At 38.5% G+C, this 14,471-nt stretch overlaps 1 protein-coding gene across 15 annotated transcripts in view; it reads left to right on the top strand.

Annotated features, from left to right (window-relative positions):
* The window catches only part of MCTP1 (multiple C2 and transmembrane domain containing 1), a gene marked incomplete at its 3' end in the record, with an annotated part of 521,765 nt that overhangs the window by 321,144 nt on the left and 186,150 nt on the right, over nucleotides 1–14,471 (top strand). The gene's annotated exons all lie outside the window — the stretch shown is intronic.

The following is a 14,471-nucleotide window of genomic DNA, read 5'->3' on the forward strand; positions in this document are numbered from 1 at the left end:
TGATATTATGAATTCTTCAAGGCCATGGCTAATTATATTACAGAAATGGTTGGCAGAGAGGTAAACTAGTTTTTCTCATCTCACCCTGTTGTTATGGGTTTGTCCATAATTTGGCAAATTTTGAGAGAGCAGTGACAATTGGCTGATATGAAGAAAATATGGATTGTTCTAGATAATGGGGGAGGGTGCTAAGGAAGTCTTCTGAAATTTGGGAAAGAAGACAACCTTCTTTGGAGCTTTGTCATTGATTGGCATGTGGAGGGGTTCGGCCAGTGGCGTGCCTGAGAGGGCATGGAAACCTGAGTAGCTCTCATCTGGCTGTTCCTGAATTATCTCCTTTTATAATAAACTAGCAATCTAGTTGGATGTGTGTTCTCCCTTTTCACTTTTTCTAGCTCTCGGAAGTGTTACCACCTATGTATAGTGTCTGACTTGGGCTTTGCCTGGATTGTTAGATGAGTTGTTTATATTCACAGTTATTACACAGGAGAACCCAGTGAGTAGAATCACTTACGTTGCTTTGATGACACAACTTTATGCTCTGCTTCCCAGTGTCTTGGTTATATTAACTGGCTTGGGTGGTGTTTTCAAATGCTACCACTGAAGAGTTATGGGTTGTTGTTGTTTTTTGTAATTCTCATTCATTTTGAATGAATTACTTTTATTTCAAGTCACGTTTTGTTCTAAGTATAATAAAAAAAAAAAACTTACCTGGCATCAACGTCAGTTTTTTTTTAAGTCCATTTTTGATCATATGCTAAACATAATAGGCTATAAAAGCAATTTCAGCCAAAAAATTTAAAAGTACATCACAGTACAGGTGTAGACAGGATAACTCCTGGGACAGCTTCTGAGTATCAGTGAAAGCCCATTTACACAATAAAGGGAGTTATTGTCAAATTTTGAGGTAATCACAAATGTTCAGTAAAACCTTTTTGTACACTCACTCTGCTAATTTAACCAAGATTCCCACTGCAGAAAAAGGAAATGGCTATGGTAAGTCATCACTTAAAATTTATTCAGTATTCAGATAGCACCACAAACTCTAGGTTCCTAACTTTATATTTATTAAGTTGTACTTTATTTTTCTATTTAAATTCAATTAATTAAGGTATAGTGTATTATTAATTTCAGAAGTATAGGTGAGTGATTCATCAGTTTTATATAATACCCAGTACTCATTACATCACGTGCCTTCCTAATATCTATCACTCAATTACCCCATCCCCACCCCTCTGCTCTCCAGCAATCCTCAGTTTGTTTCCAGTGATTTAGAGCCTCTAATAGTTTGTCTCCCTCTCTGGTTTCATCTTGTTTTATTTTTCCCTCCCTTCCCATATATCCTCTGTTGTTTCTTAAATTCCACATATGAATGAGATCATATAATTGTCTTTCTCTGATTGACTTATTTTGGTTAGTATAATATGTTAAATTGTACTTTAAACACATCTTGCCACTGAAGAGCAAAGTATTATTATATCTTAAGTGGTAAGTAGAGTAAAGTCACTGTGTTTACGTGAAGGTTGTATGGTAATGGTGGAAATAATGCAGATTGTAATAGAATTCCTTGGTTCCTTGGGTAGTTTAGATGAGAATTGACTTACCTTCCATTAAGTGAAAGTTCTGGGAGTAAAGTAACAAGAGCAAAATTCATCCTTCTGCCTTGTTTTGTGAGCTACCATTGCAGCATTTTTTTTTTATGTCCTGTTAACTTTTTATCATTTACTTAGAAATACTTTTTCTGTGTAACTAATGTAAATTTAAAGTGTACCATAGTTGATTTGATACACCTATACATTGTAACATGATTGTCCTTGTAGCTCTAGTTAGCACCTCTATCACATCACACCATTATTTCTTTTTGGTAATGAGAATAATTAAGATATGTCTGTATTAACTTAAAAATTAGAAACAATTCTGGGAGTTCGCTGGTGATTGGTGAATGAATTTTAAAGTTGGCCATGAAGGATAGCACTGTGCCTTGAATGGCTAATAACATTTTTTAAGGGTGCTATCTAAATTCAGTCCTAAACTTGAGAATGCTTGTATGGGTTGGATTATCTACATAGACTAGTTTATTGTGTTAGAATTTTGTTATTGTCCCACTTTATTTTCCAGGTTTGGTCAAATACAATGATTTTTGAAAATGTGTTTTGTAAATGTATGCTCACTAATAGGCTTCTTTTTTGCTGTTGTTGTCATTATAAATACAAGGCTGGCTATGAATGAAAGGGCCGCTTGCAAATCTGGAGTGTTGATACAGTGAAAAACATTTAACACAGCATTACCCACTGCCATTCCCATTTGAACCCAGGCAATCAGGCTTGTACCCCTCCCCACAACAAGCCACCCACACTGTTCTTGTCAGGTCACCTGTGACCACCAAGACATTAACTCCAACAGCCAATTTCCAACCTTCATCTTACCTGACTCAGCAGCAGTACTGGGTTTGTCACTTGCTTCTAGAACACCACACTCTTTTTTTTTCTCTTACCTCATCCCTGTTCCTTCTTGGTCTTACTCACAGAATTTTCCTCACCTCCCTCCTGTTTTAGTTCTGGAGAGCTTCAGAGCCCCCTCCTTGGGCATCTTCTCTGTCTCTACCTGCTTCTGTATTGTCTCCATCCACTCCTGTACTTTCCGATATTGCCTGAGATTGATAGTAACAAACAGCTCCTCTTCATAACTCTTCTTTGAGCTCCAGACTTCACACCACCTGTCAGCTAGATATCTCCACTAGAATGTCTAATAGCCTTCTCCAGTTGAGCAGATCCAAAACCAAATTTCTGATGCCAAATATCCCCAAATTTGTTCTTCCTTTCAAGCTCTCCCTTGTTTGTTGTTAATGCCAAAAACCACGGAGTCTTATTTGCTTCTGTTCTTTCTCTCACTCTTATCAAATCCATCGACAACCCACCAATTTTTCCTTCCAAGTATACTCAGAGTCCACTCCTTTCATTATCTTGATCATTATAATTCTGATTGAAGCCATCATCAGCTCTTCTGTGGACAATAGCTGTAGCCTCCTGTTCTTCCTTCCACATAACACAAATAAAATAATTTAACTCCTCTGCTCAAGTCTCTTCAATTGTTTCCCATCTTAATCTGGGCAAAACCTTTTTGTAGTGGCCTATAGTGCTTCACACGATCTAGCTCTCTTACTGCTCTACCCTGAACTTCCACTGTTCTGCCCTTCCCTCCCTCTGTTCCGTTCCACACTCTTTGCTCTTCCTCAAGCACACCAGACACCCTTCCACCTCACAACCTTCCCCGCCATCCGTACTCCCCCTGGCTTGATTCTTTTTTTTTTTTTTTTAGTATTTTTTTTTATATTTTATTTATTTATTTGACAGAGATCACAAGTAGGCAGAGAGGCAGGCAGAGAGAGAGAGGAGGAGGAAGCAGGCTCCCTGCTGAGCAGAGAGCCCAATATGGGGCTCGATCCCAGGACCCTGGGATCATGACCTGAGCCAAAGGCAGAGGCTTTAACCCACTAAGCCACCCAGGTGCCCCCCCCCGGCTTGATTCTTTACCTTCTTTGGGTTTGTGCACAAAAGTCACATCAGGGAAGCATCCATACTAACCCTATTTTAAATGCAATCCCCCTTTCTTTGTCATCCCCTTTCCCCTATCCTGCTTTGTTCTTCTCCATAGACGTTGTCACCATTTGACACATATGCATTTCACATACTTATTTTATCATTTATTTCCCATTGCTAGAATGATGCCCATACTTCATGAGGGCAGAGATTTTTAAGTGTTTTTGTTGTTGTTGTTGTTGTTGTTGTTGTTCACTGTCACATCCCCAATGCCTAGAAAAGTATATGGCATACAAGAGGTGTTTTATAAATATTTGCCAGATTTTAACTGAAATACCTGCAGTTTGATTTAATAATAGGAATTATGGCTTCTCCTTCTCTGAGTTTAGTTGACCCTTGATTAACATGGACTTGAACTGCACACACGCGCTTATACACAGATTTTTTTCCAATAAATGCAGTACTAGAAATGTATTTTCTCTTCCTTATGATTTCCTTAATGACATTTTCCTTTCTCTAGCCTTCTTTATTGTAAGATTATGATATATAATACTTATAACATACAAAATATCTGTTAATCATCTATTTGTATTATCGGTACAGCTTCTGGTCAAAGTAGGCCAATAGTAGTTAAATTTGGGGAGAGTCAAAAGTTTTACATGGAAGTTCAGTTGTGCAGGGATATTGTTCAAGGGTCAACTATAAATGCATATTTGACAATAGGTGATAATTCAAAGGCAATTAGAACAACATGACTCAGTGGCAGGTACAAAATCTCAGTGTATTTATACATAACTCAAAAGGTAATATTAATGAGTTAGAATATGCAAGTATCTGAGTAATACTTTAAAAATACTGAATTTTTGCATTTTTTAAAAAGTAGCCTATATATTTACCAAGGTACTTATTATAACTTCTTCATCATTCCAATATCCAGGGAGTTAATGCCATCTGGTGTAAATTTTACATGCAAAAAATAAATTTTCCGTGAGTAGAGAGAAACAATAACATCAATGCCCTACAATAGGACATTAATACATTAGCTCAATATTAGGGGATAAGCAGAGTGGTTCATTGTGTGCCAGTTTCTCAGATACAAAAAGTGAGGTGGGAGAAGAGGCAGAGAGGTTGCTCAGCTAGTACAAATCTGGGGTGATTGATACGAGATTCAAATCCAGGACTCCTGACTCGGAAGTCCACACTCCTTTCAATTCAGTCTTATATTCAAAATGGTCTGAAGCCATTAAGTGCTCAATAAAATGGCAAGGAGTCAGTAAACCAACTTAGGTGGTGTACACAATAGTGCAAGTTTGAACAACAAATTCTACCTGTCGCTGAACTACGACAATCCAATGAAGGTGAAATAATGTTAATCTGCATGTAATTATTTAACTTTCTGATCACCTGCATTTTGGCAGGCAAGACGGACTGCCACCTTTACAATAATCAGCTAATAAATCCTCATGATTGTTACACTTTTATGCAGAGCAGTAATCTGAACAAATTGGCTGCCGACAGCTGCAGTAAATTGCCAAGAATGAGTGCTGTCAGAGAACAAGTTGTTTTTATGAACGTGCAGAATAAGTAAATCCCGTGTCAAGCAATCTTATTCAGTTGGAGTTGTTTGCAATCCAATATAGCAAGATTTATAATGTTATTTATTAGTGTGCAAAATGCTCGTTTATCTTTAAAGTGGCATTGATTTGGGGTTACATATATTTTAGGTTGGTGAATTGCTACTGACTTTATTTGTTGCATTGTTATGAGGGCTAGGGCATTGGAACTGCCCATGACAGCAAAGTGCTATAGATGTAAGCTTCGCTAGAGAGCTATAGTTCATCAAAAATTAATTGTTATCTGATTATTAACTATTAATTGGTTATTGATATTAATAATCAATTATCAAATTAATTTATTTCATATCTAATTGTTGATTATTATTAATTATTGGTGGTGTTTGATAAGAAGAATCTATTCCAAATGGGTAAGTTTGGGATAAAGAACAAATGCTTCCAAATTCTATAAGCATAAAAAATAAATCTGTGACTCTGTATTTAATGCAGAAGGAAGGAGAATGTGAGATGTGTAAGTATAGTGTGGCAAACAGGGAAAATAACCTTTGACTTTCCCTATTAACAAAAGTAACTTTCTCTGTAGGTTGAAGGTCATTGCATTTGACACTCTGTAGGTCCTGACTTGCAATGTTTCTTATTTATGATACCAATTTGTCAATGACTCTTTTACTTCCTATATAGAGTGGAAACAATCCTCCTGCATTAGTAATTTGGAAGCACAAAGACAGCTAGTCAGAAAATTCTAAACTGAAGAGAGTTTTTTCAAGAAATCATTGTATTTCACTATTTTTCTTACTAAGGATTGAGTGAAATATTTCCTTAGGGAGATCGACAATATTTAAGGAGAGAATGGAATGTGTCATTGATTCTTGTCTTGGTTTTTCATAAAATCAACCCAAGCCAAATATATTAAGATTTCAATCTATTTTCTTTCATGGGTTACTATTCTTTTCTTGTGAAGATTTCTTGTAGAAGTTTATACTCAGTGCCGTGTTTCTTACACAGTGGGCCAAGTTTTCAAGGACGGTTTTCATGCACCACCCTGTGTATATTGAATAGTTTACCTTCAAGTCAGTGAATGAAGAATTTCACAAGTTTGTAGAAGTATGCTCTGATAAAGCTGTCTCCCCAAAGATAGTTAAACGGTGACAACTTCTGACAACAGAAAGACAAGAAGAGTATTAGCATTTTGTAATGTCAGAGATGGTGTAAAATGTGCATAATTGTGAAACTTTAAAACCATGTAGTAGTTATGTATTGAATTCTTTAAAACACAGAGATTCTAAAGAATCACATATTATATTGATTTACAATATAAAATTGTACAATCTGTTACGTATCATTAGTTTTACTAATGTAAAATAGTTCTCATCCATTACGAACTCTCAAAAAGTTTCATCATTTTATTGTGATAATTTCTGACCTGAAATTAGGTCAGAATTATAAAATAAGTGTTTTTTTAAAAATTACACCCACCTGGGACACCTGGGTGGCTCAGTGGGTTAAAGCCTCTGCCTTTGGCTCAGGTCATGATCTCAGGGTCCTGGGACCGAGCCCTGCATCGGGCTCTCTGCTCAGCAAGGAGCCTGTTTCCTCCTCTCTCTCTCTGCCTGCCTCTCTGCCTACTTGTGGTCTCTATCTGTCAAATAAATAAATAAAATCTTAAAAAAAAAAAAATACCCCCACCCAAGAAATCCTGTTGAGGTTTGTCTTCCTGTTCTGAAGGGTTTGTTTTTGAATGTCTTGCTAATCGTGATGGCTTCACAGTATCATGAGCTAACACGTCAAGACACAGCACACACTTAGGAGTTTATCGTTAATGTAGATGTAAATTTCAGTTGCAGGTATTATTCTTGATACTTCGGGGTTGTTTTGGCTGAATTCTTGTGAGATCTGATTACACCGCCGTTGGTGAGTGACTCCGAACGTCGCTGACACGGAGCTCCGCCAGGAGAAGGGGTGGTTCTGCGTATTCTTGTTTATCATTCTGCTCACTTGTGCTTGTTCAATTAGCATTATCTTCCATCCACAGTTTCTTTACTGGGATCTTTTAAAGCCAATTGTCCATTTTGTGGGGATTAGTTCAGTTAAAACTAGATTATATAATCCGTAAATCCACTTAACAAGGCATATATGAACTGCAATTCAGTGAAAGCAAGTCAGCAAGTAAGGGGGCCACCGCCAGCCCTTCTATGTTATGCAGCTCCTCCTCTTTTCTAAAAACCTTGCAGGCCAGAAGTTATGTGTCTGGTGCATGGGCCAGCTATGTTAATGCATATATCAAATATTTTTGAAGCTTGATTCCTGTCCTGTGCAGGATTATTTAGGAGGGTGTTGTTGTTGTTGTTGTTGTTTGTAATTTAAAAACAGGAGGTGCAGAGGACCATAGCGGAAGTTAGGGAAAACTGAATGGGAAATCATCAGAGGAAGAAAAACCGTAAGAGACTCTCAACTCTAGGAAACAAACTAAGGGTGGCTGGAGGGGGTGGGGGTGGGGAGGATGGGGTAACTATGTGATGGGCATTAAGGAGGGCACATGATGTGATGGGCACATGATGTAATGGGTGCTGTGTGTTATATGCAGCTGATGAATTACTGAACACTACATTTACTTCCTATACCCCAGCGTCCTCACGTGTATGTACATGTATGTATCCAAGCACAAGTCTGTTTCATCTGGGAGGAATAGCGTGGGTTACTGATTCAGAAATGGCAGATAGAAAGGTAAAGGAGGAAAAAAAGGTGAAAAGAACACTGAAATTTTATTCTGGTCCTCTGCACTATTTCTTATGTTCCACGTATGAGTGAAACCATAGGATAATTGTCTTTCTCTGATTGACTTATTGATTGATAGATTGACAAATTGGGTTCAGCAGGGATAGTAAGTTTTAAAATTCTCCAGCATTAAACCAAGGCATGTGTGATAATAAGATCGTACATTATACTTAGATCAGACTTTCAACTTTTCAAAGTACTTTCTCATCTATTATGTCTGTGTTCTTACAACTCTATGCAAAGAGGAGGCATTTTTTAAAAAGAACATTTATTTGTTTGCTTATTTATTTATTTTAGAGGGAGAGGTGAAGGGGAGAAGGGGAGGGAGAAGGAAATACAATCTCGAGCTGAGCACAGGGCCTGATGTGAGGCCAGATCTCACCACCCTGAGCCAAAACCAAGAGCCAGACGCTTAACTGACTGAGTCACCCAGACACCCCAAGTGAAGGTATTTTTTTTAATTCCACTTGATAAATGAGGAAAACTGATGTATAAGTACTTAAAGTGACTTGCATAATCTCAGAATCCTAATAAATAAACTTTATTAAAACTTCAGTATTCTAAACCCTTAGCCATGGACTCTGAAGCCATTTGAACTTTGTTCAAAGCAACATGCTGAGTCTGTGGTATTTTGGGGGAAAAGGAAATGAGAAACTAGCAGGCTTAGCAATGGCTGATGCAACAGATCAGATCAAAATCTGTTGGATTTTAATGCAAAATCCAACGGAGGCCTGCCACATAAAGCACTTAAAAAGCAATTAATACATAAAGTAGTTAATGAGTGAGTGAAACAAGTGTTGAAAAGAAATCAAACCACTTTCTAGGAAGACAGTATAAGATGGTAGAATGAGCACCTTGCATCCTAGCTGTGACTCTGCCGCTGTCAGCATGGGTAAATTTTTGGTCTCTCTTGATTTCTGTTTTTTCTGTAACTACTCCAGTACTTATAAAGCACCAGCTACATCCCAGGAGCTAGGCTAGGCACCTGCCATTGGGGTGTCTCAGGATACTGGCAGAGAAGGACAACTGCAGGGTATTTCGTCAAGAATGAGTAAAAATTTGGCAAGCAAAGATAGATGCATCATCTCAGGTAGAGGTGTGTTTGCCTTGTGCAAACACAAAGAAAAAGGTAAGGCCTAGCCTGGATGGTGGGAGAATCATAAGCTGTCTAGAATAACTTCAGTAGTCAGTATGAGTCAGCCAGTGACACACAAGCTGATGGTAGGTCAGAAAGGGCACCACTGCCTTGCCAAGGAGATTCCATGGGTGGTGGGAACTGAGAAGAGCATGGTAGACTTGTGTTGTAGACAGCTGTAACTGAGGGGATTGACTTGTACCATTGGTTTTTGCCTTCACTGGATTCCCTGAGAACAGAGCTTGAGGCAATGATTAAGTGCTGATCATTGGGAGGTACAATTCCAAGCACTAAAGGGGAGAGAAAGAACATAAAGCAGGGAAGACTAGGAGGCAACACAAGGCAGTATGTTACGGGGAGGACCCCTGCTTCCTGTGTTTCAGAGACATAGCTGGTTGCTGTGCACCCACCTGGCTGCATTTGGACAGGCAATATGGAGAATCATACTTTGAGGCACTCTGTGAGAAGGAAGGAGGTGTGAGGAATTACCTTCCCATCTCCTCCTCCATCAATCTCAGTTCACCCTCCAAGAAGACAACTTCTGCATTGTTTCATCTGGTTACTTTGACAGGTGATCAGGGAACCAGATCCCACAACGCACAGTGTGGCTTTTTATCCAAACATAGAATCAATCTTAGAAGCCAGAAACTTGGGGCATGTGGCCATTGGGCCTCAACGCATGGTGGCAGCCAGGGGAGAGCCCAGCTTATTTTGGCAAGTGAACGTTGAGCCAGTCGTAGGTGGAAGCCCCATAAGGACCCAACCACAGTTAATTGGTCATGGTGGTGGGATGAAAAGCAGTCCCTTGGGAAGGCACAGCCAAAGTCCCAGCTGTTAGCAAAGCAGGCAGCAGAAGATCCAGGAGGCCATGACTCCAGCAGAATCTAAGGGGATGGTATACATATCCAGTAAGTTTTCAGACCTATATGTGGAACACCAATATGAAACAGATGCAATAGGAGCTGTTTTTTGAACCAGAGAGGAGAGTCCACACCCTAGTTCTTCAGCTTTCTCCCCTCCATGGTGACTTTTGAGGTACCCCTTAGTGTTCCTTGAGAGGCAATTTAGAAGTGATGAGATTATCTGCCTTCTGGTATCAAATTGAGACTTTGGGGGGGGGCAGATAATACATTTGAGGAATAACATTTCATTGCCTGTAAGATGAATTTGGTCTCTTAGTTGTTTGGCTTGTGGAATTGCAAAGAAAGGAAGATGTAAACAAGCGTAAGCATGGATAGAGTTGTGGTGAAGTGTGAAATTTGGGGTTTGCAGGAATTTGTAAGTTCATCTAGTTCAATTACCTCATATCACAGATGTGAGAACAGGAATTCAAGGGGGTATGTTGTCTTGGGAAAGGTCATAAAACTAATTAGTGACAGATGGCTGAAACCAAGGGGATCTGACTCCCGATCCTGAGCTCTTTATCCTGTGTACACGTTGGATATATGTACTCCATCAATTTGCTTCAGTACTTTTTAAATTATGCATTCTCATTTTTTTTTAAGAATTTACTTATTTATTTGACAGAGATCACAAGTAGGCAGAGAGGCAGGCAGAGAGAGGAGAGAGAGGAGGAAGCGGGCTCCCCGCTGAGCAGAGAGCCCAATGCGGGGCTCAATCCCAGGACCCTGGGATCATGACCTGAGCCAAAGGCAAAGGCTTTAACCGACTGAGCCACCCAGCCGCCCCTTGCATTCTTATTTTGATATCAGTTTGAAACTATTAATTTATGCCTATTCTGACCACCCAGATGACCACTGAGGACTTCTATATCCAAAATGTAGTAAACCCTTCTTTCTTTCGGTTTTAACAGTACAGATGAGCTCAATACAGGTGAATCTGCCTGTTGCACTACTATACCAGATCACCACAGACTACGTGGTTGTAAACAACAGAAATTTATTCCTCACAGTTCTAGAAGCTGGTGAGTCCAAAATTAAGACACCAGCAGATTCTGTGTCTGGCTTCTTGGTTCATAGACTATTGTATTTTCTCTGTGTCCTTACATGGCAGAGGGGTGAGGGATCTCTCTGGGGCCTCTTCTACGAGGTGCTAATCTCATTCATGAAGGCTCCACCCTAAGGATCTAATCACCACCCAAAGGCCCCACTCCTAATACCACAACATGGACCAATAGGTTTCAACATATGAATTTTGGAGACAAACATTCAAACCATGGCACTGACCTATAGGGATAAGTACTAGGGTCACTTTGCAATAGACTCTTTTGCAGGAGTTCCATCTTTGTATATACTTATTCAACAGCAACAAAACTTCTTTTTTTTTTTTTCAGCAAATTCCAGCAATAATTTGATTTAATATGCATTTAATGCAGTATCAGTGATGCTGTAATGCTAACTTTTTTCTCAAGTTAACAAGACAATTTTGCTCAATTATCAGATGACATTTCATTTAAAATGGCATCTGAAAAAAAAAAAAAGAAAAAAAAATGGCATCTGAGCCTCGCTCCTCAGCAGAGTTTTTAGACAAATAGGTGAGCTGACCCCAAATAGCAAAAAGAACCTTGGAGTCATTAATACTCTCTTCTAATACATTTATATTAATAGGCATTTTCTATATTGAAATTATTAAAAAGTTGAAATTCTGAAGCATTACATATAGGACATCATCTGAAACTATTTCTACACAAACATTTTGAAACTTTAGTTGCAGCAAAAAAGCATAATCCTCCCTACAATTTACCAAGTTAAATTTTATTAGCTTCAGTTTTTTAAATTCAATTTGTGTATCTTTCTAAGTTTATCTTCTTACAAGAGCAAAAACTTACAGTCTTTTTCTATAGCTTATATATATTTTAAAAGTACAAAAATTACATAATTTCATGCTTGAAAACTGAGATAATTTTTTCTGTTAGAAACAAGCCCAGATTTCACCCAGTTTAAGAACCACTGCAAATAGACACACTTTGTCCTGGGATACAGTTACTTAATGAAAACTAGCCCAGGAAGAAAGCCTACATCTTCGATGCCACTCTTCCAAGTTCAGTTCCTGGTTTTGCTTACAACTAACTGTATATCTCCATTAAGTCATATCACTTGTCTGGCTTTCAGTTTTCTTATTGCTAAATGAAGGAGACTGTGAGGATCACAAATACCTATGCAAGTTTGAACCAGATATAGAGTTAAGTGAGGTTGTGTAAATAATAGATAGTATTAGGGACAGCAATTAAGTCAGAGGACACATCCATGGACCAGATGTAATCTGAAAGTTTGCAGTTGGAAACTCTGGGACTAAATCATTTTTATAGCACCTTCCCAACTCTAGAGCACCCAACACAATGACTCTAACATAAATGAAGAGTAAGCCAGCATCCATATGACCGCGTAAAATGGTAATAGCCATAGAAAGAAACCTTCCAGAAGGTGTCAATGTATTTTAAGAGTGGTGCAGTGTCGCACAAAAGAGTAAAGCAAGGATGGGATTGAGAAATGCAGGATCCAAATAAGTGAAAGAACTTTCTTGTTCCCAGCTTTACCCAACCAAAAGTACTGTGTGAATTGTAACCCATGTGTGATTCTCCAGTATCATACTCCCAATCTAATCCAAAGTTGAATTCATAGTCAACAAACGACAGGTGAGACACTCCGCCGGTTGCTGGAAAGATCTGTAGAAAATCATAATGACGTTTTTCCTTTTTCTTAGAGAATGCATTTGATGGGTTGGTTGTCACCATCACATCTTTCTCCTCAATTTGGTCCAAGGGTTATTGACAAGAACTTTCAATTCCAATTAAAATTAGAATTTTAGACAGGGATTTGGTACGTTTCTTCAGCCTTCAGAGTTTAAGGGGACAGCATGAAAGTATTTTGAAATGCTTGTCGTATTTGCAGAAACAATGAAGTTATCTGATATACGTTCTCCCTTTAGGAAGATGTTTTCCATCTGATTTCCTGCTCTCTTTCAACAGTTAGCATTGACACACATGGACTTTCTGCCCCTGGCCAGGGTGTTGCTTTCTGTTTTCATTTCTTGCATCTGTACTCCTCTTCCTCTCAGTTGTTTCAGTCCCAGTCCCTATCTCTCTTGTCATTTTTGATAGGCACAAATGGAACGAAAATGCAGACTTTGGTTCATTTCTAAATTTACTCATACTAAGGAAATGTTTGAACCCAACTATTAGCACTGAAACCCTATTCATAGAAATTTAATTTAAAAGCAAAGCAAGAGCGTGCCTGGATGGCTCGGCTCAGTTGTTAAGCCTCTACCTTCAGCTCAGGTCATGATCCCAGGATTCTGGGATTGAGGCCCACATCCAGCTCCCTGCTCGGTTGGAAGACTGTTTCTCCCTCTCCCACTCCCCCTGCTTATGCGCCCTCTCTCGCTGCATCTCTCTCTCTCTGTCAAATAAATAGATAAACAAACAAACTATGTTTAAAAAAAAAAAAAAAAGCAAAGCAATAGACAGTAAGTGGAGTAAAGAATAAGGAAGAACAGGGCACCTGGGTGGTTCAGTGGGTTAAGCCTCTGCCTTCGGCTCAGGTCATGATCCCAGAGTCCTGGGATCGAGTCCGACATCAGGCTCTTGCTCCCTCCCTCTCTGCCTGCCTCTCTGCCTACTTGTGATTTCTCTCTGTGTGTCAAATAAATAAATAAAATCTTTAAAAAAAAGAAGAAGAAGAAGAAGAAGGAAGAACAAAAATTTAATCGGTCCCTAAAAGCTGACAATAGCTGACTCCCCTGTTTATGATATGTTGCCACATTTATGCTTAAAATGGTCTATTTCCTTTTTTTTTTTTTTTTTTTTTTTTAAAGATTTTATTTATTTATTTGACAGAGAGAGATCACAGTAGACAGAGAGGCAGGCAAAAAAAAAAAAAAAAAAAAAAATGGTCTATTTCCTGTTTTAAATGCCTTTTGTTCATTTCCACCCCCTTTCTCTCAGTTTATTGGCTTTGCAATCACCTCAGTATCTGTCTCACCCAAATCAATTGACATTTTTATTAAATGAGTTTGCAAGGTGTTTAGCTCTGAGAGAAAAGCTTATCAAGCATGGACTGCCATGTTGTGAAACCTCTCTTAGTAAAATGCTGGTACATAACCCTTGAGGTATAATTTTTTGGAGGATTTGCTTTTTTATTTATATTTATGTGTGATGTTCTATGAATAAAGTGGCTTGGTTTTTAAAATGTAAAACCTTATGGCCTCATCAAAGTACACATTTTATTCATTGCTTAATAAAATTCATGAATGAAGAACACCCATTGTTTTAAATCCTACACAAGAACTCACATTCTCGGTGGTTTGCCTCTCCAGACAGCTCATGTTAATCTTTCTGTAGGCAAAGCTTCACTTAACTAGGCTATCCAGGGATTGAAAGTGCCTCCCAATTTATGAATACAGTGACAGTGGGTAGTAATAGAATCAGATAAACATGTTTTTTGTATCTTACAGAAATAAGAAATTAGACACTAAAAATAATCAGGATCT

This window comes from Mustela nivalis (genome assembly GCF_964662115.1).
Source record: "Mustela nivalis genome assembly, chromosome: 3".
NCBI classification, from domain to species: domain Eukaryota; kingdom Metazoa; phylum Chordata; class Mammalia; order Carnivora; family Mustelidae; genus Mustela; species Mustela nivalis.